This window comes from Borostomias antarcticus (genome assembly GCF_949987555.1).
Source record: "Borostomias antarcticus genome assembly, chromosome: 23".
NCBI classification, from domain to species: Eukaryota; Metazoa; Chordata; class Actinopteri; order Stomiiformes; family Stomiidae; genus Borostomias; species Borostomias antarcticus.
Window position 1 is genome coordinate 11,264,717 of NC_140256.1, and position 27,032 is coordinate 11,291,748.

Here is a 27,032-nt window from a genome sequence, read left to right on the forward strand (position 1 = left end):
CTCTCTCCCTCTTTGTCTCTCTCTCTCTCTCTCTCCCTCCCATGTTTCATCATCATCCCCTCCTGCTCTCTTTCAGAAGTGGAGCTGGGAGGGCGATGGGAACATATACACTCTCTGCACCGTGAGCCTGATTCTAGGTCGCCTCTCTCCCAAGTGTTCAGTCACAAAAAAACGAATACACAACACACACCCCCACACACACACACACACACACACACACACACACAGCGCCGCCTGTCCTGTCCTGATAGACACAGCTCCACGTGTCCTGGAGGTAGGGTGCTTGTAATGTGGCTTTGTCATTGAGGACACAGAAGGCTGCACCAATGAATCAACGAAGGGAAGAGTTGAAAAGGGGGAACATTATCCAGGCTCGTCCTCTCAGCTCTAATTCCTCTCTTTGAAAGACAGCTGCACAGAGCAAATCAAGGCTTTTGTGCAGGCGAGAGGAGAGGAAGAAAGCGAGAGAGTGAGTGAGAAAGGAGGTGGGGGGGGGGAGATTAATCTATTTTTCTTTCATTCCGGGATCAGAGTTTCTTTCCGATAATCAGAGATTGTTTCTGCGTCTGCTTACGAGGCTGTAGAAACGTGACGCAATTCAGACCTACATCTTATAGCAGGGCGACGAGGAGGGCGTTTTATCATGAGAGTCGATGGTTTTTCCTAGGAAGCCCACCTCAGCTCAGCCCAGCTCAGACTGAGCTCCTAGCACATCTGCAACACATTTGGTAATAGCATGTGTCCTGAAAAAAAAAAAAAGAAGCCAGTATCCCCTATCCTCATAGGGAATGTGGTTGTCAGGATTTGAAATAACATATTACACTGCAGTAAGTAAACCTTTTAGGAGGTGTATGGCACATTAAATAAACTCTCTCTCTTTTTAAATAAACTTCCATTTCCTTGAAGACGAAGGGGGGGGGGATGCTTTAATATAGTTTTCCGAACAATCTTAATATGAGCGGTACACACACACACACACGCACACACACACACACACACACTCCCCGAACTCCAAACCGCCTGAGCGTCGTACACAATATTTCCCCTCTTAATCCGAAAACACATTTGATTCTTTTGCGGGTAATGATCAGGGGTTTTATTTGTATTTGTGGAGGTGTGGGGGCAGCTGTTTATCTGCAGCTTGGATGCTCTACAGCTATGCGTGGAGAGGAGAGAGGAGGAGAGGAGAGAGGAGGAGAGGAGAGTCAGTCTGTACTGGGCTTCATTGTGTCTCTAATGTCATTACAGGCAGTGACTCCTCTGTGTGGTGCGTCGCGCTCCTCGTCTGCCGGGGAGAGATAGACCAACCGAGCGGCTATCACTCCCTCCCCCTCCATCCTTCTCTCCCTCCCTCCCTCCCTGTCACCACATCCTGTGAACACCAGAGGAAGAGTGACCCAGACCTGGGTGGTAGCCCACACGTAGGTGGGCTTCCATGGTAGTCAAGCACCACCCCCAGATATTAGTGCTAATTTAACACGTTGGCAGCTAAAGAGATTAGCGGAATGTACATCTGGGTTTAGTCTGATAACAGGGAATCACGGTATGATGTGTTCAAGCATTCAAATGTCTCTCTTGTTGCAGCTTACTTGTTCAACTTGAAATCGGAGGCTTTTGGTGGGCGGACATGTGTGCCAGTGTGTGTGTGTGCGTGCGCGTGCGTGTGCGTGTGTGTGTGTGAGGGAGAGCGTCTGTCTTATTCACATATTTAGGGCCCGAGCACTGGCGGTGCGAGGCCCTATTGAAACTCGAAGGATTATTATTATTATTCTTCTCCTTCTTCTCCTTTACTCCAAACAAATGCCTTTTAGGCGGCCTGAACATCGATGAAAACGGATGAAACTTTGCAGATACGTCAGTCCCGGTGAAAAATTTGATAATTCATGGGTGACGGAAATGGGCGTGGCAAAACGGCTCAAGAGCGCCCCCTGGAAAGTTTAAAATGGCGAGCCCCACCTTTCAGTTTGATGTAGGCTAACGAAATTCGGTGGGCATATGTATTTCATCGAGCCACACTAAAATGTCTCTTGGAGCTATACCCAACATGCAACAGGAAGTCCGCCATTTTGCTCTTAATGTGCCATTTTGTCCTTGTTTTGACCATTTCCATGCCTCGTACTTCGACGAACTCCTCCTACAGATTTCATCCGATCAACTTCATATCGGGTCAGCTTCATCTTAAGGCCTTTGTGATCAAAAGTTATCAAAAAAATTGAGTTTTCACCAAACACCCTTGCCGTGGCGCCCCGCCAAAGTTTGACATTTCGCCATAAAACACGAAGTCCTCATAACTCCTCCATACATTATCCAATTTGTCCGATATATCTCACGCTTCATGACGGTTCTGTCCTGAACACATCTATGTGTCAGTATTGCGTCATACTTATAGCGCCACCTATTGGTGAAACAGGAAGTCCTCATAACTCCTCCATACATTATCCAATTTGTCCGATATATCTCACGCTTCATGACGGTTCTGTCCTGAACACATCTATGTGTCAGTATTGCGTCATACTTATAGCGCCACCTATTGGTGAAACAGGAAGTCCTCATAACTCCTCCATACATTATCCAATTTGTCCGATATATCTCACGCTTCATGACGGTTCTGTCCTGAACACATCTATGTGTCAGTATTGCGTCATACTTATAGCGCCACCTATTGGTGAAACAGGAAGTCCTCATAACTCCTCCATACATTATCCAATTTGTCCGATATATCTCACGCTTCATGACGGTTCTGTCCTGAACACATCTATGTGTCAGTATTGCGTCATACTTATAGCGCCACCTATTGGTGAAACAGGAAGTCCTCATAACTCCTCCACACATTATCCGATTTGTCCGATATATCTCACGCTTCATGACGGTTCTGTCCTGAACACATCTATGTGTCAGTATTGCGTCATACTTATAGCGCCACCTATTGGTGAAACAGGAAGTCCTCATAACTCCTCCATACATTATCCAATTTGTCCGATATATCTCACGCTTCATGACGGTTCTGTCCTGAACACATCTATGTTTCAGTATTGCGTCATACTTATAGCGCCACCTATTGGTGAAACAGGAAGTCCTCATAACTCCTCCATACATTATCCAATTTGTCCGATATATCTCACGCTTCATGACGGTTCTGTCCTGAACACATCTATGTTTCAGTATTGCGTCATACTTATAGCGCCACCTATTGGTGAAACAGGAAGTCCTCATAACTCCTCCATACATTATCCAATTTGTCCGATATGTCTCACGCTTCATGACGGTTCTGTCCTGCACACATCTATGTTTCAGTATTGCGTCATACTTATAGCGCCACCTATTGGTGAAACAGGAAGTCCTCATAACTCCTCCATACATTATCCAATTTGTCCGATATAGCTCACGCTTCATGACGGTTCTGTCCTGAACACATCTATGTGTCAGTATTGCGTCATACTTATAGCGCCACCTATTGGTGAAATAGGAAGTCCTCATAACTCCTGCATACATCATCCGATTTGCACCAAATTGCTGACGCTTCATGAAGGTGGCCTTCTGAACCCATCTATGTGTCGGTATTGAGTCACACTTACAGCGCCACCTACTGGTGAAACAGGAAGTCCTCATAACTCCTGCATACGTTATCCGATTTACTCAACATTTCTCACGCTTCATCAAGATACCGTCCTGAACACATCTATGCTTCGGTATTGAGTCACGCCTAGAGCGCCACCTACTGGTGACAGGAAGTTTCTCTCAGTACTGGACACCGAAATAGCACAGCCTTTAACGGCGCCACACCCCGACTCGCGTGGGGTGCGAGGGCCCGATCAATGCTGCTCGCAGCCCTAGTTCTTCCTGTCTCTTCCTATCAAATCTCAGTTCCGCTGGCTCATTAGCAGACTGAGGAGATGTTTTCTCTGCCATTCTACCTGGAAGCTTCATCCTCCATCACGAGAAGTCGGCCATGTCTGTCGATGAGGAGAGGACAGACCCAGATCCAGCTACTCTGTCACGCTTAGCCTGACTGGCATACTAAGAAAGGTGGACTGTTATAAAGAAGCTTCATGCCATATCTCAACCACTCAAACCTCATCATCAACCCCCACCCCACCCCCACCACCAGGACAGAAAGACAGGAAAGACACACACACACACACACACACAACGTGCTCAGCGGAAGGATGTGACCTCAGCAGCCACAGACAATCAAAGGTGTAAAGGTGCTTCCTTCCCTAAACTGCTCCAGGGAGCACAAAATGGGAACCAAAACTCCCCGTGCTTCCCTCTCTCCCCCTGAAACCCCCCAGGAGAGGACCAGATAACACCAAGATGGAGAGGAGGTTGTCATTATGTACCCTACCCAAATCTTCTGCCCAACTCATCCCTGCTAACTGATTTTCTTAGCTGGGGAAACCTTGGAAATATCTGTTTAGGGCTATTTTGACTTCCCTGAAAAATACGTCTTTTATGACGCATCATTTGATTTCTGAGAAATAAATCTCTCTGGCTCAGCTCGCCACAACCACACCACCGTGATCCGGATTTCCACATGATGCAACAGGACATGTCATGGTGATTGTGAAAGCCGAACTGGGAAGAAAAAAAAGAACGACTCTCCTCTGCCTTTTCAGCGTAAAACGTCTCTAACAACGCCAGTTAAACCACCCTAAAAGTCTCTCTGTGGAAGAAGATAAACAGAAAGTAAAGCTAAAGGCGGACAAATAGTGTCAAATCATGGATGAGGAGCGCTTCTATGTATTGAGTTGAATCTGGTGCTGCCATCATGGACACATTACAGGGGATGCTGTCAGCGCGTCCAACGCGTTGGCTTCCCTCGGCACGGAACTGCAATCCGGCGGATATCGGTTGAGCAGCTCCAACGCTGCGTCTCTACCCCTCAAAGAGCGTCTCTCCAAGAAAATAGCGGAGGCCTTCAAAGTGTATGGTGCAGAAAAGAGAGGGTAGAGGAGGTGACACACTGAGGAGTTGATGCGTCTCGTTTGGTTTCTGATATGTCAGCTGTTATGAGACCGCCAAACATCTTTTTTTCAGTCTAAAAATACTTGTACGTGTGTATTTTCCTTGTTCTATCAACACAAAGGAGGACAAGACTTTATATTATGCGATGTCATCTGAATACTAAGGGCTTTGTCAGAGAATCGTCTGAAAGGGTTGGGCCTCATGTCATCTCTGTCAGCGCTGACACTCATCTAATCAATAAAAAAAAAGTGATATTACAGGACCTGTTCTCCGCAAAGTGGGCTCCGCTCTTTCGGCTTAGCCTACAGAAATATAAAATAATAAAAGTACTGCCGCCATTACTCTTTCTTGGAGGGAAATGCTGAGAGACCGTGACGTAACAGGGGGGCTTTTTTTAAGTGCAGTGCTGCTGCTACTGCTCTGACCCAGCAGAGGAGGAGGGGAGGCGGAGGGGCGGGGGTTCATTTGGGCAGCTGCAGCTCTCACTCAGCGCCGGCGCACGGCACACACAGGGCCTCGGGGCCGTCCGAGCCGCCATGGAGACAGGTAGCCATCCGTCAGAGACAGGTGAGAGCCGTCTTTCCGTAGCCCGCTGCCGACTCCCCCAAGGACGAAGGGACTGGACACGATGTGTATCAACCCCCCCCACCTTCCTTTGAAAGGAGGCCAAAGGCCGCGATGCTGCAGCTGCCGGGAGGAATATGAGGGAGGGAGAGAGGGATGGACAGCGGAAGTGAGAGAGAGTGTGTGTGTGTGTGTGGGGGGGGGGGGGGGGGGGGCGCTGAGTTCTGTTGCATCAGAGGCTGGTGCAGTCGGAACAGCCACGCCACGCTAGCTACGTTTCATATCTGGGCATTAAACCAGACCTTAAACCAGACATGACCAGAGGCCACTAATATAATAATGTCCATGATCAATTATACAAGGTGTGGCTGTCAAAGTGCAATCTTTCTTCTTTTTTTTTTTCTTTGAATAGAATAATCCAAAATGGTGACGTGACAGCGGCCAGTGGCTGTGGTGCTGCAGGGAGTGTCGTTACTGGGCAGTCTGGTGACCACCGCCACCCTAGCGGGGCGCCGCCAAGACAGCCCTGGCGGTCGAACGCCTCCGGGGCCCGGGTGGAAAAGGGGCATCAGAAAAAGAGAAGACGAAAAAGCAGAAGTTAAGCGTGAACCATGATTAGCAGGGGCCCCCGGAAAAGGCTGAGATGAATCACTACAGCCAGCCAAACATTCAGTCTTTCCATGGTCGGAGAAAAAGGAGGGGGCGATAGAAACGGTCAAATAATCTGTCTGTACCGCACTGTGGAAACATGAGAGATGGGTGGCAAAGCCCAGGTGCACAAGGTGGAGGGGGAGGGGGAGGGTGAGGGGTGGCGCGATGGTTTTGAACGTGGAAGCGGTGGAGGCTGAGGCGGTGGAAAGAACCACCAGCGTTCAGAGCCGTGTCACGACGCCTCAGTTTCAGCTGATCAGCTCGCTCTCTCTCTCTCTTCCTCTATCTTCACCTGCCTGTCTCTCTCTGGTCATGTCTCTCTCTCTCTCTCTCTCTCTCTCTCTCTCTCTCTCTCTCTCTCTCCCATCACAGCCAGCTTTGTTCAACTATGGTCGACACATCTGCTGGAGGTCATGTTTTTCAGCCACTTCTACCACTGTCTCAGATCACATGCTGCTACGAGTTGCACAAGGCCCAGGTGCAACCGCCACACACACACACACACACGCGCACACACGCGCGCACACACACGTAGGCACAAACACACACCACAAGGCTTTGATTATCACTGTACTGTGTAGGGCTTATTTATCTAATGCTGCTGATGTTGTAAAACAACACAGTTTATGAGACGGCGCGCACACAATCATGGGAGGGAGAGAAAGTAACGGAGAAGGAGTGATACAGTACAAACGTTCCTCTCTTCGGCGAGGACCCCGCCTCTACCAAAACAGCCTGGGGCCATGTCACTAAGAACACACAACGCTCTGACATATTCAACCAATTATGCTCCCTGCCACGGATGACAATCTCTCGTGATGTCTAGAAATGTCTATGGGGAAGGGTGTGTGTGTGTGTGTGTGTGGGTGTGTGTAGCTAAGGGTTATGGGGTGGGGCATGCTTTGTCTCATGTTCAGATACAGCACAAAGTTCCGTTAAGTCACATGCCCCCCCACCCAGCCCAATGCCCCCCCATACCACTAGACAACATGGTTACGGGATCTGCTGATGATTTCATCACACTTCTTCTCTCAAGCCGGATCATGCTAATCAGCCTAATTAAAAGCTTTGTTCATTTAGAAATCTCTGATGACAATTTGTTTCACTCTACCCTACAGCAGTGACTGTGAAGAGGAGAATTAAATTTGATCTTCTGACAGCAATTATTAAATGCTCCCTCCTGGTCTCAATTAGGCCCCGCGGGCTAATGCTAACGTAGCTAACCCTCCAGAGCGGGAGCCTCGCCGAGTGTGCTTTCTATACACCAGGTTATTTCCGTCACTTTTTTTCTATGCGTGTGTGTGTGTGTGCGTGTGTCTGTGTGATGTGATCTATCACTTGCATATTTGCTTATGTGGATGGATTGCAGAAGAGGGATTATTTCTCGAGCAGGAAGAGACGAAAAACTGCAAGACAGACAGACAGAAGAGTACAGTACAGACAGACAGACAGACACAGTGCAGACTGTACAGTACAGAGAGCCATACAGAGAGAGAGAGACAGAGACAGAGAATAAGAAGAGGAAGTTGAGGGATCCCCCTCGCCCCGTCTCTCTACTATTTGTCTCTGTCAGCATATTTGCTCAGTAAAATCTTACAGCCTGTTTGTCTGTTTATTTCGTGTGAAGTTAATTTCGTATAATCCAAACCGTAGTGAATAACATTGAACACTTGTAAAAGCCTGTCTTCTGAAACACACATGAGCTAGTGAGGCGCAGCATATTGAGTTAACCTCCGAGAAACCTCTTCTCTGCTTCACTGTTCACACATATGGGCCCTATGCTGAGAGAGAGAGAGAGGGGGGGGGGGTATATACATTATCATGCACCCGCACCCGTTTGTGCATGTGTGTGTGTGTGTGTGTGTGTGTGTGTGTGTGTGCATGCGTCCGTGCAAGCATGTAAGCACATTTGTGCGCAAGTGCACCTAGGTCCGTGTGACTGGGCTGAGTGTTTTCAGCGCGCGTGCGTGTGTGTGTGTTATAGATTATATAATGCATATTATACATGATAAATAACCTGGCATCAGCTGTCCTTTTCCTGCAACATCAGGAGGGTGTGTTCTCTCTCAGCTCTTACGTGAGCGCGTGTCACGGCGCCGCGCCGAGCCCCTGCCCAGCGCCAGCGTAATTTGCACAGAAGTAGAAGGTTTGCACACTTCAACAAGGATGTCCTTCATAAGTTCGACCTTCTGGTTTCTCTCTCTCTCTCTCTCTCTCTCTCTCTCTCTCTCTCCCTCTCTCTCTCTCTCCCTCAGTCCCTGCGCTCTGTTAGGAAACCAAGTAACCTAGATCGCAGACCGGGAGGGAGGGATGGGGTGGGGGGGGTGGTGGGGGGCAGGAGAGTGAGGGATGGAGGGAGGCAGAGAAAGAGCTAACGAGAGACACGAAGAGTGGAGTCGAGAAGGAGACAGAGGGACAAAGAGAGACAGAGAGAGACAGAGAGAACGGGGTTGGAAGGGGGGGGGGGGGTGGGGGGGGGGTAGAGGGAGGAAAAGAGTCTGATTCTGACACCCCGGCCGCTTCTCGTTCCCTCCGTGGCCTGATGGAAAAAGCTGTGCTCCAGGGCCCCCGCCGCGGCGTGATGTCACGGTTCCTCTTCTTTGCTCTGCTGACCGCGAGCTGATTGGCCTGATTTTTTTTTTGGGGGGGGAGCGTTGTTGCCCTGTTGACGTTGCGCATCATTAAATGACAATTGTTCCAGCTTGTGTTTGTTTAAGCAGAGCTGGTGTAATGTTTCCGGGAAGTGTATCTAAGCCCCCCCCCCCGCTCACACACACACACACACACACACACACAATGTAAACTTGAGACACATATACAGTTTGACTATCCCCCATCCGTAATTTATGTTCTACAACATGTTGTTTCAATTAAGAGCTGTCTGCAACTGGAGTGAAGAACTATAGCCACCACTACACCATGAAATAAAATGCCCCCACTTTGCCCTTCTACATCTATAAAACGCTTCAACTGAACCCTCCGCAATCAGACAAATTCTACTTTATAAATTCAGCAGCCAGAGAGCTCAGAAAAGCAAAGCTCCAGGCACAGCCCCAGCCCACTCATGTAGCCCTTACAGGCCTCCTTAGGAACAGGAGTGGTGTTGGTGGACTGTGGGTGTATGTGTGTGTGTGTGTGTGTGTGTGTGTGTGTGTGTGTGTGTGTGTGTGTGTGTGCGAGGGGGCAAAGGTTGTAGGGAGTGTTCGGCGTACCTACAGATCGCGCTCTGTTAGGGGAGTGGCGGCCCCACCAATCCTAGGGCCGGGCCAGACCCAGACCAACCCTCTCATTAGACGGCGGCTGTTTGGAGTGGTTACGGCGGGGGGAGGGGGGGGGCGGGGGGGGTTGGCAAGCCCAGCGTACTCCACTCCCCGCACGATCACAACCTGACCTCATGAAAGCCAGCGCTCGTAATTTGTCACAGAAAGCAGCCAATTAACATATGTTAAGGGAGGAGGAGGGAGGACGAGAAGAAGGGAGGAGAGGGGGAGGAGGGTGAGTGAAAAAAGATAGGGTATGATTAAAGGGCCGGCACAGCTGCAGAGAATCAAAACGACGCAGAGAGGTTTGAAAGAGACCTCAGCCCTGGTGATCTGATAAAGCTCACTGCTACTTAAACCCTACGACAGAGAGGGAGGGAGGGAGAGAGAGAGAGAGAGAGAGAGAGAGAGAGAGAGGGAGAGAGAGTAAGTAAGGAAGAAAGAAAAAGACAAACACATTAGATTCTTGAAAGAGGTCCTTGGCTGCTTCCTGCGTGACTCCAGTGAAGGCCACTGTATCACACGAGGATGGCCTCACTTGGCAAAAACCCCAACGCCACTCGAGACGTATTTTTAGCCCTGCCGAGCAGCGTTGCGTCTGACGTAGCTCACAGCCATGAGAAAATCTGTCAAGGTAAAATAAAAATCTCTACTTTTTTGTTTTTTCACCTCACAAAGTGACAGCGCATGTGCCGTGTCATACAGCAGAGCACTTTAACTAGTGCTTGTGGAAAACAAAAAGTCATTCATCATTCCCTTTCCCCATAACAAAAAGTTACAAACTTGCTAACATTTTATCTTCTTTGGTTGCATTTAAATCATTTGTTCTCGAGCAAGGATCGTGTGTGTGAGCGTGTGTGTGTGTGTACTTATGACTGTGTGTGTGTGTGTGTGTGTGTGTGTGTGTGTGTGTGTGTGTGTGTGTGCGCACGTGCATGCTTGTGACTTGAGTGTGCGCGTGCGTGTGTGTGCGTTGTTGTTCTTGTAGAAGGAGTGTGTGAAGTGAGACGTGTGATATTTTTGCCTTGTTGTTGGATACGGTGGCGGGCTGAATGCATTAGCGCCGCGCGGCGACGCCTCCCTGCGTTGTTTGGTCTGCGCGTCGCTAGGCCCCGGCGCTACAGCATGTGATCAGCAACACTGATGGGGAAGTCAGGGGGCCGTTTGACGCCACACTCTAGAGCCGCGTTTTGAACCAGACTGCTGCAACGCCGAGTTTCAGCTGGCTCAATAAGAAGAGAGAAAGAGAGAGAGAGAGAGAGAGAGAAACAAACCCAAACTGAAATAAACTAAATTGGAGACCAGGTCAGGGGGAAGTGGAAAAGCAAAAGGAGGGAACATGTAATAGTGCTTCCACATCCTTAATTTGGTGTATTTTGAAATAATCACTCTTGCTCGTATTCCTATCATTCATATCCTAAATTGCCATTCTGACAGAATGAAAAATGCCTTTCTGATGCTGGCGATAATAGTAAAGAAAACAGCAAACAGCCTAAAGACATGCATGTATAAATCAGGACTGTTACTTCTGCTCTCCCTCCTCTCTCACACTCTTATCCTTGCCATCAAGCGCCAACTTATTTTATTTATTTTCTCATTTGGGAAGTGAAGGGCTGGGGGAGTGGCGGAGTGGGGGAGATAGCGGGAGTAGGGGTGGGGGGGTGAGGGGGGGGTTGAGGGGGTGTTTTTGGTTCACAAGGCTTGCAGCTCTGCTCTGGTTGTCCAGAGAAGGACCTGGCTGCTGGAGTTCCCCCTCCGAATCCCTGCGCTCCCAGCACAGCTGCACCGTTCACATAACCTCGCCTGCCCCCTCCTACCCCCACCCCCAGCTAATGATAGCAGAGCACGTCCCCTCCGCTACGCTAACCAACGGCTTTTTCCACTTCTCTCTCTCTCTCTCTCTCTCGCACCCCCCACACACACACACATACATATACACACAAACACACTCTAGTGGGCACACATCTATTTATCCTTCCCTCCACCCCCCCCCCCCTTTATTTTCTCATATCTGAGTTTTTTCTCCACCCTGAGAAAAACTCCCTAGGCGTCATGACCCCGAAGGCTAGGCTGAGAATGCTGCTGCTCCCCCCAGGCCCTGCCCCCCCCCAGTCTTGCCCCCCCCCCCAGTCCTGCTCCCCTATCCACCCTCCATCCTCCCCCTCCAGCCCTCCTCCCCCTACTATCACCCACCCTGTCCAGTTAGCGACCTGTCCCAAGGCTTTGTGTGTGTGTGTGTGTGTGTGTGTGTGCATTTACGTGTGTGTGCGTTTACATGTGTGTGTTTACATGTGTGTGCTTAGGTGTGTTGGTTTGTGTGTGTGTGTTGTGTTGGTGGGTAGGGGGGTGGCTTTGGGCTCCTGCTGCGCATTATCCCAAATAAACAACTCATTACACGTGTACTTAACCGAGGGAGCTACAGAGCAGCGAGCACAGAAGCTAATCCCTGTTATCGTTCCCAGTGTCTCTCCTCCGATTACGCTACAGGGGAGACAGACCCAGGAAGGTAGGCTGCTCCACACAGGAGGAGGACGGAGGAGAAGAGGAGGAGAAGAGGAGGAGAGAGAGGAGGAGGGAAAGACGGAGGGAGCACAAAGAGGGATTTGAATTCCCTTCCCACCAAAATCACCAAGCTCTCTTTTCGATTCTCACCCTCTATCTCTCTCCTCTGTCTCCCACTCGAGCACATGCTCACTCTCTTTCCTCTCTCTCTCTCTCTCTCTCTCTCTCTCTTTCTCTCTATGGTCTCTCTCACACTCGAGAACACACGCATTCTCTTCTCTCTCTCTCTCTCTCTCTCTCTCTCTCTCTCTCTCTCTCTCTCTCTCTCTCTATAGTCTCTCTCACACTCAAGAACACACGCATTATCTTCTCTCTCTCTCTCTCTCTCTCTCTCTCTCTCTCTCTCTCTCTCTCTCTTTCTCCCTAGTGGATTGTGCTCAACTCTCCCTTGTTTTCGACCATCTCAGAAGTGGGTCATCGTAAGACGGCACGGCAGAATTTTGAAGAACATTAAAAAAAAAAAAAAAAATCTGCCTTCTCCGAGAACAGTCCTGGGCTTCTTTAACAAGTAGCGCACTTATCAAATTAAGCTGTCAAAAGCATGTTAATAACAGGCAGTACAATTCCCCTCAGAAAAAAAAAATACAGCGGAAAAAACTACAGCTCTTACATTGTGTACAGTAAAGCTTGCCATCTCTCTCTCTCTCTCTCTCTTTCTCTCTCCCTCTCTCAACTAGGGTGTCCTAGTTAATATGATTATGGGTCCACCATTAAGAGGACCACAGTGCCACTCATTTAACGAGAGAACAATTACCCCGGGGCTAGATGCTGCAGGCGTCCGGGACGTTTATGTGTGACGGAAAGACTCCCTAAGACTGTGTGAGAGTGTGTGGGCGTGCGCGTCTGTGTGTGTGTGCCTGTGCGTGGGAAGGTGTATGTGTGTGTGTGTGTGTGTGTGGACAGGGGGCGGGCGTCAGGGTGGATGGTACAGTAGGAGCGTGGGGTACGGAGGGTTCATCCTGCTACACCTCGGCCGGACCGATATTCTAACTGTCATCGGTAAAAGCAAAAAGACCAATGTCCGTTCACTCAGTTCTGACAAATCGACGAAGTCGTCGGCAAACTTTTGGCATCAAGAGTCATTTTTAAATCCCACCGTGTATTGTGAATGAGTAATGTGAACAAAACCAACCATGATGGAGGCAGACAGAGAAAGATAACATTCTGAAGACTGACGGTGATTGAGGAGTGAAATGAACACGACACCTCCACATATAGATGGCAAAGAGAACACACACACACACACACACACACATACATACTTTCAAACAGTGGGCGTTAGAAAAGACTCTATACTGAACCAGCTCTACATTTCTCTAGCGACACCACCCTCACAATAACACATGGAGAAATCCCCAACACAGGAACAAGACAGCCTGCACACTCAGTCTCTTTGTTTACGAAAATTGCTTTCCATTAAATCATAAATCTCATGAATAGTATTATCCGCACATAAAAACAGAGTTAAAAAAAAAACACAGAGTCAATAATGTTTTGCTGGACTTTTCTCACACCCTCTACGTATGTGTGTTCCATCCTGTTTTGGTAGCTCCCCAGGGGGCTGCTCCGGCTTGCCCAGCGAGGGAGCACTGTGGAGGGGGAGGGATGTGATGCGTAGGCCCTGGGACTCTGGAGGAGGGAGGCCAGAGCCACGGCAGGTATCCCCCACGCTTCCTCTGCTATTTATAAACCGCCAGCCCAGCACAGGGACAGAAATAAGAATTAGACCATTTTTATCCCAAACCATACAACCTGCTCTCTCCCGCAAACACATACGTGCGCACACACACGCGCACACTCACACACAGGCTTACACAAATACTTATGAACACTCGGTTTTGCCGCACACACAAAAAATCATAACCAGTTGAAGAGAAAACAACATTTCACACACCAAGTTCAAAGACCCCCCCCCCCCTCACACACCACACACACACACACACACATACGTACACACACACACGCACGCACACACACACACACACACACACACACACACACACACACACACACGCATGCACACACACACACACACACACACACACACACACACATACACACACACACACACCACAGACAGTCAATATCAAGGCTGGGCTATTTCTGTAGGAACTGCTATTTAGGAGGGGTGGGCAGAGTGCCAGTCTCTCTCTCTCTCCCTCCTCTCTAAGTGTCACTGCAGTGCTGCTGTTACACAAACTCGCCCTTCCCTCTATTCTCTCTCCATTCTGCTCCCCTCACCCCCAGGTTCACACATCCTTCTCTCCTAACTTCACTCACCACACATCCCTCACTCCTCACCCTTGGTTTCATTGTCAGGGTCTACATAAACACACACGCACACACACACGCAATCTCTCTCTCTTTCACACACACACACACACACACACACACACACATACAAAGCTATTTGTTTTTCCACTGGGCTGGTCCATAGTGCCAGGTGAAAGCCTCCATGGCCAGAGTTCAGAGAGTGGCTGGGGAGAGCACAAGGCTCCACTCTGCCCAGCAAACCTTGAGGTGAAGCGTGAGGCTGGAGTTTCAAACAAAGTGCCCCCTCATTCATTATACATGCAACTGCGCACTGCAAACCTCCTTCCGCAACCCTCCCTCCCTCCCTCTTTCCTTTCTTTCTTTCTCTTTCTTTCTTTCTTTTCCTTCTTTCTTTCTTTTTCTTTTTCCACATCTCTCTCTCTTTATCCCTCCCTTCCTCTCTATCTCTCTTCCTCCCTTTCTCCAGGCAGTGCATCTATAACGTATGAATAAAATTAACGACATTGCGAGCTGCACTTCTGGAGGAGGCCGTGTAGGAGAGAAGCTGAGAGGGAGCAGGGCAGAAAAACACTCCAAAGTGATGAGTGTGATACTTTCATCTGTCTCTGTTCTGTCGTCCTCATCTACGTCCCGGGGTCACGCCTACAGTCACTAGGCCCCGCACATCTTCGCATTCATTCACTGGTGATAAAATAGTACGTCATTGATATTTAGGAAATAATCACATATTTGTTCATGTGGGTTCTAGTGTCCTCACAAAGCACAAAAGTTCCCAAACACAAACTTTCATCCGCCTTCTCAAAATGTCAGACACGGTGACATTTGCTCGACTCGTCAGGGAAAGGTTTTGTGAGTGCGTTTCTCACACCGAATGGACTTTGTGGCGGCGTGGCGCGCAGATAAGGACGGGGATTCTGTCTGCGTTGCTCACTTTTCCACCCTTTACCAGCTCTCCGTCTCTCTGTCTTCCTTTCTCCTTCGCTCAGGCCGTGTTCGAGAGAGCCTGGTGCATGACACATTCTTTGCAGGCTAGCCCGTGGTCTGGGAAGGGCACAGATGACAGTGGAAAGAAACATGCTTGTGGACTTTGGCAGGACACTGGCCCGGGGCCGTCTGTGTGCTGGACAGAAGGAAGGGACCTTTCCAGCGGACTCCTTGCTCCTGACATTTCAGAATTCATTATAGAGAAACAAGGTTTTCACAGCGGCGGCGTCTGAGAGAGAGAGAGAGAGAGAGAGAGAGAGAGAGAGAGAGCCCTCTGGGACGCAGAGCTGCATGACACCGACAAAAGGCCATTTAACCTCTTTTCTAATATCCGTGACAATCGTGACAGAGAGAAGACTGTCCGTGGCAGCGGAGGTGTCTAAGCACCACAGAGCAAAGAAATGATCAATGATGTTTAAAAATATCCCAAATCGCACACTGCCTGGACTGACCAAGCACATACGAGGACCTAACTCCTCTTCCGTGCACTCATGTTCGGCTAAAAATACCCCGGAGCGAGGAGCGCGGCGGCGTGGAGGAGACCGGCGGAGGTGGCAGCGCTGGGCCTTCAGATGGATGTTAGCATACACGAGGCCAGGGCACAGAGCTACCTCTGTGTGTCTCCTCGGACCATGTTTCAGAATGACTCGGCTATGTTGCAGCCGTGACAAAGATAAATTACAGCCACTGGAAAATATTTCTGCATGTTTTTTTTTCTTTCTCTCTCTCTCTCTCTCTCTCTCTCTCGCTTCCCCCCTTTTTTTTTTTTTGTCGTCATTGGGCGAAGTCCAACGCCGTGATTGGGTGAGGTCCAACGCCGTGCCACACCAAAGGAATGATGGGGAAGGGGATGGGGGGGCTAGGAGGGAGGGGCTTCTCAGTGAAGGGGGCGGATTGAGGAGTCTTCCCTCACCACAGCCCCGGACCAGAGATACAGGTCAGCCAGTGTGTTTTATCCTGGAACATGGCTTCCATCTCTCACTTTATGTGCACGGAGAGCAAACAACCCCAACGACCCCTAATTTCAGTTTTTATTTCACACCACGCTTGGGGCAGGTAAAATAGGCCCTTCAGGACGGACGCTATATTTGGTTTTCTCGGAGACTACACACATCCGAGGTGCCTGGCTTTCGTCTACATCAAAAAACGGCAATTATAGAAAATGGAATCTCACGGGGCAACTCCCGAAATTAGAGTCGGTAAACACTGTACATTAGATTTTTTTTTAAATATATATTTTTAAAGAGGCCGACTTTAATGGCTGGGAGGTTTCACACACCAACATACATGCTGGACACCGCACACTTACATAATAGTCCTGCTCAAGCATTCGTATTTCAAACAAACGTAATCCAAGCTCAATAACATCAACAGTCTTGATGGCCGTATCACATCACAGTGAACCTTCTCTAAATGTTTCTCTCTCTCTTATCGCCTCTCCTATCCCTGCACTCCTCCATCGTCCTCTCCTCCTCTCTCTCTCTCTGTCCAAATGTTCCAGGGAGGAGGCCTACGGTCTGCCGAGCTCCATATGTGGCTGTTTGAGGTGTCTCTTTAGGTGGGCTGTCGAGCCTGCTGATATGACTATGTGGTCAGTAGTGCTGAGGTCTGCCCCGTCCAGCTCAGACCACCCAGCATGCCTACGCCATGATGACCAGGCCCGGGCAGGAAACAGGAAACAGGAAAAAGGAGGCAGGAAGTCCTGCTCATCTAGTCCAGAGGCCGTTTGGAATACACCACAACATCCGCGACACACGTTATTAGCTGGATCAACTTCACTTCAGCCTGCAACAACCACTATTATCCCTTACTGTCACTGTGTATCTATTTATTTGTATACAATTCTGTCTCTCTCCATGTCGATGCAGTAATTTCCATTCATTTTCCCTCCTGTCTATCTCTCTGTTTGTTTTTCAAGCCCTTACACTGATCCTTTCTTCCAGACTGTTCCGTCACTCCAGATATGAAATCCCACCCTCCTCCAAGACAACGAAGAGGGGGAAAAAAATGGATACATGAATTTTTATTCAAATGTGTTTCAGCTACCAGCACAAAACTCAAACAAAGACTACCACTATCAAAAAACAAACACAAAAACACAGACAGACAGACAGACAGACAGACAGACAGACAGACAGACAGACAGACACACACACACACACACACACACACACACACACACATACATGCACACAAAAGAAACACCAAACAAAAAGCACAACACAGCGAGATCTCTACTTTATGCAGAAATATTCTAAAATGTGTTTTACAATACAATTAAACATCAAAGGCTCATCTATTCCTCTGTGATCTCTAACACCCAAGTGAACTAACTCCACACACCCCCTTGCACTTACAGTGCACAGAGAAAGTTGCTGAATGAACGTCATCACTAATTACTAGATAGAGACAGAAGAAGATTCTGCAGCATTATGCAAACCAGGACACCACTCATATCAGCATTCAAATACACCATAGGCATTCAAGGACTACATTATTTATTCTGGACTATTCTCTTAACTTCATCAGTAATTACAGCCTAATAAAGATACAGAGACAATGTCCATGGTAAATATAAACACAGGGGAAGATTCCTAACAAATACAGCAGACAGGACAATAAAACTCAAATCTCTCTCAAAACACATGCTGATATGCTGTCTGATACCGAGCATTAGTCTAAAAATAAACTGTTCTGAAAGGAAAACACAAATGTATTTCTTCCGTAGTGGGCACAGAAGGAGCACCTGTCCTGCCATAAACAAGGGTTGAGACCAAGGGCCTTCAAGTTATCATGAAACCAAACGTATTTGCATCTGCTCAAACGCAGGAGAAAAACATGAGAGCTATTCTGAGCTGAGACGTATACACCATCACACTGTTCATGTCAGATCAAATAAGGAAAAAAGAGGCTGACCTGTGCTGTATGTTGGAATGTGCAGTATGTGTTCATCATTTGAGAGAAAGGATGTCCAAATCAAAAGGAAAAACTGTTATTTGTGAGAATATGGTGTGATGGTGTAAAAAATATGAGACAGTATGATGCTCCCCACAGCTGAGGTAAATATGATTCCCCTGAATTGCTTCTTATATTACCCTTTTATTAGCCGAAGGGCATGAAGTGCAATTACTTCAGTATCTACCACCAGATCTAGCCAACGTGCAATCTGCAAATGAAAGTGTCTCTCTGATATTTAACTGAGCAAACTCTGCAAACCCCTTCCAAAACATTTGTGAACATTACTTTAAAAAGGGGTATTTTAAGTACAGCAATACGGGTCATTAAATGATTATTAAATGTAAAAGCTTGTGATGTTTCTATTTAAAATCATATTTTCAAAGATTTTGTTTTCCTTCATTAGGAAGCTACAGTACGTCCAACCATGTCTTCACTATACCAGAGGTTTCACTGCTCAGACTGTTTGCCTTTTCCAATGAAAAGGAAATTATGCTGTCCCTTTTCAGAGTATGGGGCACTTTACACTTTACATCAATCTCTCATGACAGATGCCCTTATTTCCCTGCCTGCACACAGAGAACAGTGCACACTATGGTCCTGCTGTTGTTGATGCACCAGTAAATCTAACTATTCACAAATGTGTTTGTCGATTATATATCAGAGGGAGGAAAAGTTGACTGCAGCACAGTGGCTGCTCAGTGAAGGCTGAGCTTGCATGGTTTTAGGGTCATGGCAAAAAACATATGGGGGTACAGAGTGTCCCCTCTCTTCAGTTAAGCTTTACTGAACCCCGGCTGTACGGAGACGTGCCCCGACAATCGGCTCAATGCCCTGGCCAATCAGAGTGACACGTGACCTCCTAATCCCTCTCTGAGAGGAGGGGACAGCGTGTTGTCACTGTTGGTTTTCTGAATTGGCAGCCGAGATCCCCAGTGATTTGTCAGGAGGGACAGGTCTGGGGAGGATAAGAGACAGAAAGCAGTGCAGAGAGAGTGTGGATATAAGTGTGTAGTGTGTGTGTGTGTGTGTGTGTGTGTGTGTGTGTGTGTGTGTGTGTGTGTGTGAGAGGGACTCTGAGATTACTGAGTTTGGCTGAGAGAGCCCTGTGTGTGTGTGTGTGTGTGTGTGTGTGTGTGTGTGTGTGTGTGTGTGTGTGTGTGTGTGTGTGTGTGTGTGTACGTGCGTGTACGTGTGTGTTTGTGTGTGTTTGTGTGTGTGTGTGTAATCGTGTGTCCACATGCGAGCACTCACCTTCCTCTGAGCAGATTAACCTAAAGCTAAATCCCAAGAGAGCAACAGGCGAGCCACACACACAGAACTACTTTGACGGGGGGAAGGAGCGTGTATCTGTGAGTGGATGTGCAGCACCCCTTTACAGAGGTCAGTCGACCTCATAACACCACAATGAAATCAGTACTAAATGACGCACACCATTTGAATGCCGATAGAATTCAAATCCGATCGAAGTTTTGCTACATTATACAGTGAGATATTCATACAGTGTAGAATGGCCATGGGCTGAAGACTGAAAGACTTTTGAAAAGGTCTGTACTTTTCCAGAGTCGTCCCTCACGGCTCTGAGCTGTGTACGGTAACTGGTTCTGTATGTAGATGTTTAACAGTGAATTATTTACCCAGTGAATTATTGCAACAAATTTGTAACACGCCCACATAATTAACTATTAATATCAGCAGTTGAAATAAAATGCATGTATACTGTTAATATGTTTTTCTGTCTCCATTACACTGACACAATTATAGATAATGATGAAGTGTAGTAATAGTTCATGCTATTCATAGTTCATTTATCTGCCTAAATTCAATGTGTGATTTATGATTTAATTCACTCAAATCCACCAGCATTAATCAAACAGTGGACTTACAGTTTAGCTTCACACAGTTTTTCCCGGCAGAGGACTAACATTGGACAGCACAGTCTGATGCTCTGGTATACAAATTTGACTATCTGTGCACATGGTACAGACGTTTCCTTTAGATACACATTGGACTTCTATTATTCATAAGCGTTTCAAATTCCCACAGGTTATTTAAGGCAGAACTACCCATCATCAATGTGCAACAAGTTCAATTGATACACAACTGTGCTCATATCACAAGATAATAAGTACTATACATGCCTTATCCCTACAACCACTGACTTTCTACTCCTCATCTAAATTGATTAGAGTTGAAAAATAACACATATTTCTGATGCACGGCACCCTATCTACCTCCCAAACTACCTCCCAAACGGAATACAAAACACATGCAAGCTACACGGATAGATACTTCAACACTGAATGTAACCGATGGATAGATTTAATAAATTGCATACATATAGTTTATTTTATTTTATATCATTGATAATGTTTAGAGGTTTTAACATGTTGCTCTCAAACCCCACAAGTAGCCTACATCACATGTTGTAAAGTTGAGCCATTGACTTTTAGGAATGACTGATGATGTTTCAAATCTGTATAATTAGCCCAAAATTGCATTGAGCTGGCATATTAAATTAGCCTAGCTCAAAATGAATTGTAAAAAATGATGTAGACCAGTGCTCTCTCCCATTCTAATTCGTTAGACTTGGCTATAGATTAATTAATTGAATAGATAAAATAATAATAATTGACACATCTGTACATCTGTATCTCTGTAAAAACTCACACTGTTTAACCTGGTTTCTTATTACTACTTCAAAGTAGTTGAGACAGGTTGAATTTATTCAGACATGCGCCCTAGCATTTGTCAGTCAGGCTACTAGTTTCACTGTTTGTTTGTCAGTTAGGCTAATAGTTTCACGATTATTCACGAATGATTCAGATATTTTTTTCAGGAAGTATTTTGGCACCTAATTATTGGCATAATAAAGACGCATTCACAGCTCTACGGCGCCGGTGGATATGATACGGTGTTGCAATACTGTGGGAAAGGAACACTACAAGGTCAAAGCAACTGTAAAGCACTAACAAAACCATGAGACAGCCCTCGACCCTCCTAATAGACCTAGAAGAGCTTGTGTGTCTAATTAAATGACACAGTAGTAGTTATAGCGACGATATGATCACGCTATCAATAGTGCAGGCTATAGTTTGTTGGGAGGGAGCGCGCTTCAAAATAGCACTCAAGTTTCCCGGTGATGTCAAACTGACACATATATACAGAACAGTCGTTGCTGCTTTCAACGAGATACAACGTGTCCTCTCGATATGACAGTGAAATTCGTGGATGTAGAAGCACGTTACTTACTTTATTATGCATGTAATCTTCCCGGTGAGAGATACCACAGGCAGTCTAGGGTTGTTTCGCCCAGCCGTATGACAACGCGTGGAAACCGTTAGGTGCTCGGGATGGACTTCGCAAAGACGCACTTAAATCCAGCACGACAGGAACATAACTCAGAGAATAGCGGCGCTGAGAAGTATGTATCTCTAAAATGACATCAAAACTAGTTGGTCTCTCGTGCTTGACAGTGTCTATGAGGACAGTGAGGTCTCCAACGAAGAGTCGGCGAAAGGACGGATGAACCGTGGACGTCTGTAGCTGATGATGTTGAGGGCTGTTTCTGTTCGCTCCCACAATCCTGACCGAGTCTCTCCCTCCCAGCGCGACGAGAAATAATCGGTTTTACTTCTGAAAGGGGGCGGGCCCACATTTCCCAACTACTTTAATGAAAGCGGCATAGCTCTAATGCATTATTATCTCAAACCTGATAAAGTGGATGGACAATTAAATGCTCTGAGCACTGTCAGAGAATGATTACTGCGAATATGTGCTTTAACTAAATGATCGTGGAGGGTGCGCCTTCAATTTGTGCAGCTGGACACCTAATGAAATTCAAGTGACCAAGTTTGTGCTCAACTGTTGTCGATCTTGTAAAACTAATACAATGCAACGTCTCATGTTCAACTACCTTGAAAAACAAATAACATAACAACAACAACAACAACAACAACAATACTACTACTACTACTACTAATAACAATAATAACAAAATCATAATAATAATCATAACCATAATAATAACTACTACCACTAATAATGATCATATTTCTATGACATGAGAAAACTCTTCAAATATTTGTAGGCCTTGTAGTTTTTCCGTGAGAAAATTAACTTCTGTCAACCCTAAATGACCTGCTCTCCTTTCCAGCTGTCAGTCATTCTGCAGGACGCAGCTATCTCCCCAGATAAGGCTTGACACAGACAGTAAGCATGAGGAAATTAGCAAGTGTTATCCCTCCAACCAAATTATTTCAAAACATCCACTCAATTAGTGTGAAGATAACAATTGAAAAAGCAAGTTTGCCACTCCAGATAAGGCAAGTCATCCAGCCTCTTTCTATGAGATGTGTCACTGATAGGCCTGCTAATACCAGGACTCTATAATAGTCGGATTACACGCTCCTCAGTGTGAAGTTCCTTGTAAATCTGTAAAATCTCCCCTCTGTAAATCTCAAAAGTCTCTGAGGCAGAATAGGCGAACCCCACCTACGGTATGTGAACAATAGCTTACGGCCTCATATCCACCTCCTAGCCTACCCAGGCGAGGCTGTCCCCCCAGCACTGACTCACTGAGGCCAGTCAGAGGATGAGGCGGAACATGAAATCAGTTAATAAATAAATCAAGCCGGCTAATCTGTTTCACGGGCAGACATTGCAGTCTGTAACTGAACCCCACGGTGTCCAATAACTTGGAATACCACCTTCACATCGCATAACCCTTTCATCTTTAATTGCATTTCCTCTGGCCAGACCCAATCATAATCAATAGGGGCTCTGGTCTGTGAGACACAGTAGGTCCCCTACAGTACACCACAGTTATCAATACTAGTGCAGCCCAGCATGCTGACACCTTCAGTATCCATACCCCAGTCCTCGTCATACAGACGCAGCTTTAGGCTGGTGTACAGCTGCATGGAGCAGACGAGTGGAGTGATTTAGCCTGACGACACTTTGGGAAGTGATGCCCCAATGTGATGCAGGGTCATCTTTATGAAGATGCCTGGAGGGCTGAAGTGAGAGTATCGTGCTGCTATACTCACCAACATTCACGATCTCTTGCTCTCCAGGCGTCAGTGCCCTCTGTCTGTCTTGTGTCTCGTCTGTCTGGGTTTCATCAGAAAGGTCCTTGTAGGTTTCAGTGCTTGAGGTCGTCTTCGGTTACCTGAGGGGTCATATAAGACTATGTGAATGGAAGGGTAAGGTCCATGCAGTTATGGTGAAGTATCTGTGTGTGTGTGTGTGTGTGTGTGTGTGTGTGTGTGTGTGTGCGTGCACATGTGCGTGTGTGTGTGTGTGTGTGTGTGTGTGTGTGTGTGTGTGTGTGTGCATGTGTGTGTGAGTGTGTATACAGTATGTAAGACAGACACACAGCATATCATTGATCATTAGAAGTAGATGAACAAGCCCAATACATATTTATGAGATCACTACAGGGATGAACTTATGCTGAAGACACAGACCTCAGTTCAAACATGTGTTATGCTAATTTGATAGAGTGCATTGGGATGATCCCCTTCAGGCTTTCAGTGTTAAAATCACAGAGTCAATGTTAAAATCACAGATATTACATTAAACAGTATAACTAGTTGAAAAGGCTCTAAGCATGATCCTCGTTAGTGCTAGAGACTGGTGTATTGCTGTTTAGAGGCATCATTATATAATTTGCACTGGTTGATTTCACAGGGGAACTTAGCTACAGAAACTAGAAGCATTGTTTCCAGCAGGAAATAGAGCCTGTCCTCCCACTCGCCAAAACCAAGCATCTACAGTAGCATCAGACCAAGAGGCCATCGCTGGTGTCCAAGGGTTATATTGTACATGTGAGCTCAGGCAGGGGAATGCTATTACAAGAGGGTGGTTCCATAGCACCTCCTCCACCTCTGCTCCTGTGGAGCCCACACCCTCGCTGCTGTTACCTACTCTAGGAATGTCGAATATTGTGCGTTAACAAGCTAACCTTGTTTGAGCAAATCCAATTCAGTGAGATGCGGCATGTCATGATTTACGCAGGGTCAGGCCTTCTTACATTTATATCATTATAATAGATGACATGCATACCATAATGCTCTTTGGACACGGAAAAAAAGAATATATTTAAAGCGATGTATATTAATTGACTGACTGCTTTTGGTCAAGCTTAGGGCTTATATGGTCTTGGCTCTCTCCCTATTCTGTCCCACCCCTTCATTTACAGAGATGCTAACATAGGACCTGTTTATAATTTGGGTGAATTGACAGTCACTTCAAAGGCCTGTGAATAAAATCTGCTGTTTGCCAGAACAATTATGCCATTTTAAATATGTCACTCTGTATACTAGTACACACACACTGTAGGCTTTGCAATGCAGTTTCATGAGGTTTGGCATCAGTCATGCACTGAGGCCAAGTGGAAAACTGTGATTGGATTTAAGTCAAACACATAAGTGTGGTTACTGATATTGATCTTGCTTGGATTGTTTCTTAAGCCTCTCCTGGCAATAACTTCATAGCATGTGTCACACACAGAACGACTCGCCTGGAAATGTGTGTTTTTCTAACAGAAGAAAAAGGGGAGCCAACTAGCTGCCTCTCCTAACAGAGAGATAAACACAAACACATTTTCCTGGGCAAACAGGAATAGCTAGGCCGGGCTGTTTGTGCAGTCTGTTGTCGATCAAACTTGCGTGAAAAATCTGCCTGTCACACTTGATGATGTTGTCAAGCACTCAGCACTATTCAGCTCCACTCCTGAGAATCAGGCAGTTATTGTTGCAGAGACATATTTGAAGTTCTGCAGCACCTGTGAAGAGTTTTGTGTTGTCAGTCTCTCTCTGTCTCTTATTCCCTAATGAGTGTGAAGGAGATGGCAGTGATTGTACGTATGATATGTATGATTGATGTATGATATGACGACCAAACACGGTCAGGTTGAAGAAACCATCCGTCCAATATCATACAGGAGTACAATGATATCAATACACAGGTGTGTGTGTGTGTGTGTGTGTGTGTGTGTGTGTGTGTGTGTGTGTGTGTGTGTGTGTGTGTGTGTGTGTGTGTGGGTGTGTGTGCGTGCGTGCGTGTGCGTGCGTGTGCGTGTGTGAGTGTGTGTGTGTGCGTGCGTAAATGCCTGCCTGCGTGTGTGTGTATGTGTGTGTGTATGAAGGGTGTGTATGTTGGTGGGGGTGTACAAGTGTGGATTTGATGTGTCATCCATGAGTTTACAGACACACACCTCTCTGAGCCCGAACTCTTTCACAGTTCATCAGTTATCTAATACCATGGAGTGTCTGATACTACTTCACCAGTATGTTCTCCTCCTCCACCAGTCTTGGCTCTTGATAGTACAGTGCAGGAGAGCAACGGCAGACACAAAAATATTAGACCTCTCTTCCCCTCGCTGGTGTTTGTGTAAGTGATCCAAAGCATCACATTACATATAATTGTGTCTTCTTTATTAATAGTGCATAATGAAACTCGAAAGGCAATATCATTAGTAATTACAGTTGGAGACTGGTTTACAGAATGTACCGTGCAATTACAGGGGCATGGGTTAGAAAATACTTTCTTAATTAACTGATGCCATATGCCCTTAAGTTCAAACCACAGAAGAGAGACTTTGGTGCTCAATATCTAGATTTAGTTTATGTACACATTTTAATTGAGTTTCATTACCATGGTGAGATCTCACCAATAGGTCACTATAACAACCGGAGGTCCTCTGGGTAAATAATCAAAAGTTTCCTGCTTAAATATCACTCTCCGCTTGTGATCATATCGAAGAGAATTTATCACCATATTATCATTCTGTATTATCATTTCAATATATTAAAAGAATACCAGACAGTTCCTGTGTGTGTTATGGTAGTTACATTTCTGCCAAGCAACCCTGTAGTTTACCGTTCGCTCATACCATTAGAACAGTGTAATATCAGCCCCAGACAGGCCCAGAAGTGATGAGAAACGTTTCTCTCTTCACACTTCAGTACATCCGATTGTTCCCTCTCATTGTCACATTAATTCCCGTATAAAACCCATAGATTAAAACCCTTTAGGATTAGTCTTACGGGTCCAAAGCCACGGCACCAAGATGCATGAACCCTGCTGCCTCCGTTGTCGTATTTCCATTGTCAATACTGTTCAATAGGGGATCACATCTAACCTTGACTGACCATCATGACACTGAATGCCTCTCACACCTTCTGCCCCTCCAGTGATGATGTAGGCTGTATAACATGGGGTTTCATCCTACAGTACATCGCTACGCGAGGAAACAACTTGTTCATTTGCATGTAGTGTGTTGAGTCAACAGGGTCCAAACACTACACCTTTGATCCATTATGGATGAGGCCCAAGCAGCACGACAAGCTCTCCCTTTGTTCTGTCGGACGCTCCTGTTACATCACAGGAAAAGCCCCATGGTCCTGTGACTGTGTTGGCTGGCTACATTTACGTCTGCTCTGGGCTAATGCTACCCACTAGACTCGTTGATCTGTATCAACAAACTACAGTGTTCACCAACACCAATACACTGTACACTGAATGTGATGTGAGGATAAGATGACACATCGAGTCAAATTATTCAAATTCTGATATGAATGGATATGCAGAATGAAATAAGGTGCGGTTGACAGGCTTTGAACTTGGAATCACAAGGGCTGGTAGTGACCTGTATGAAGAGGCCACACACTGTGGATGAATGATGTATGGATTGGGGTAATACTAGGTACTGCCTGTAGGGGAGCCCTAGAGCCTTGTCAGAGATTATTCAACTGGTTTGTGAACTAGGCCAGGTCCAGCCTGGCTTATGTGCGTGGCTGGATTGTTTCTGTT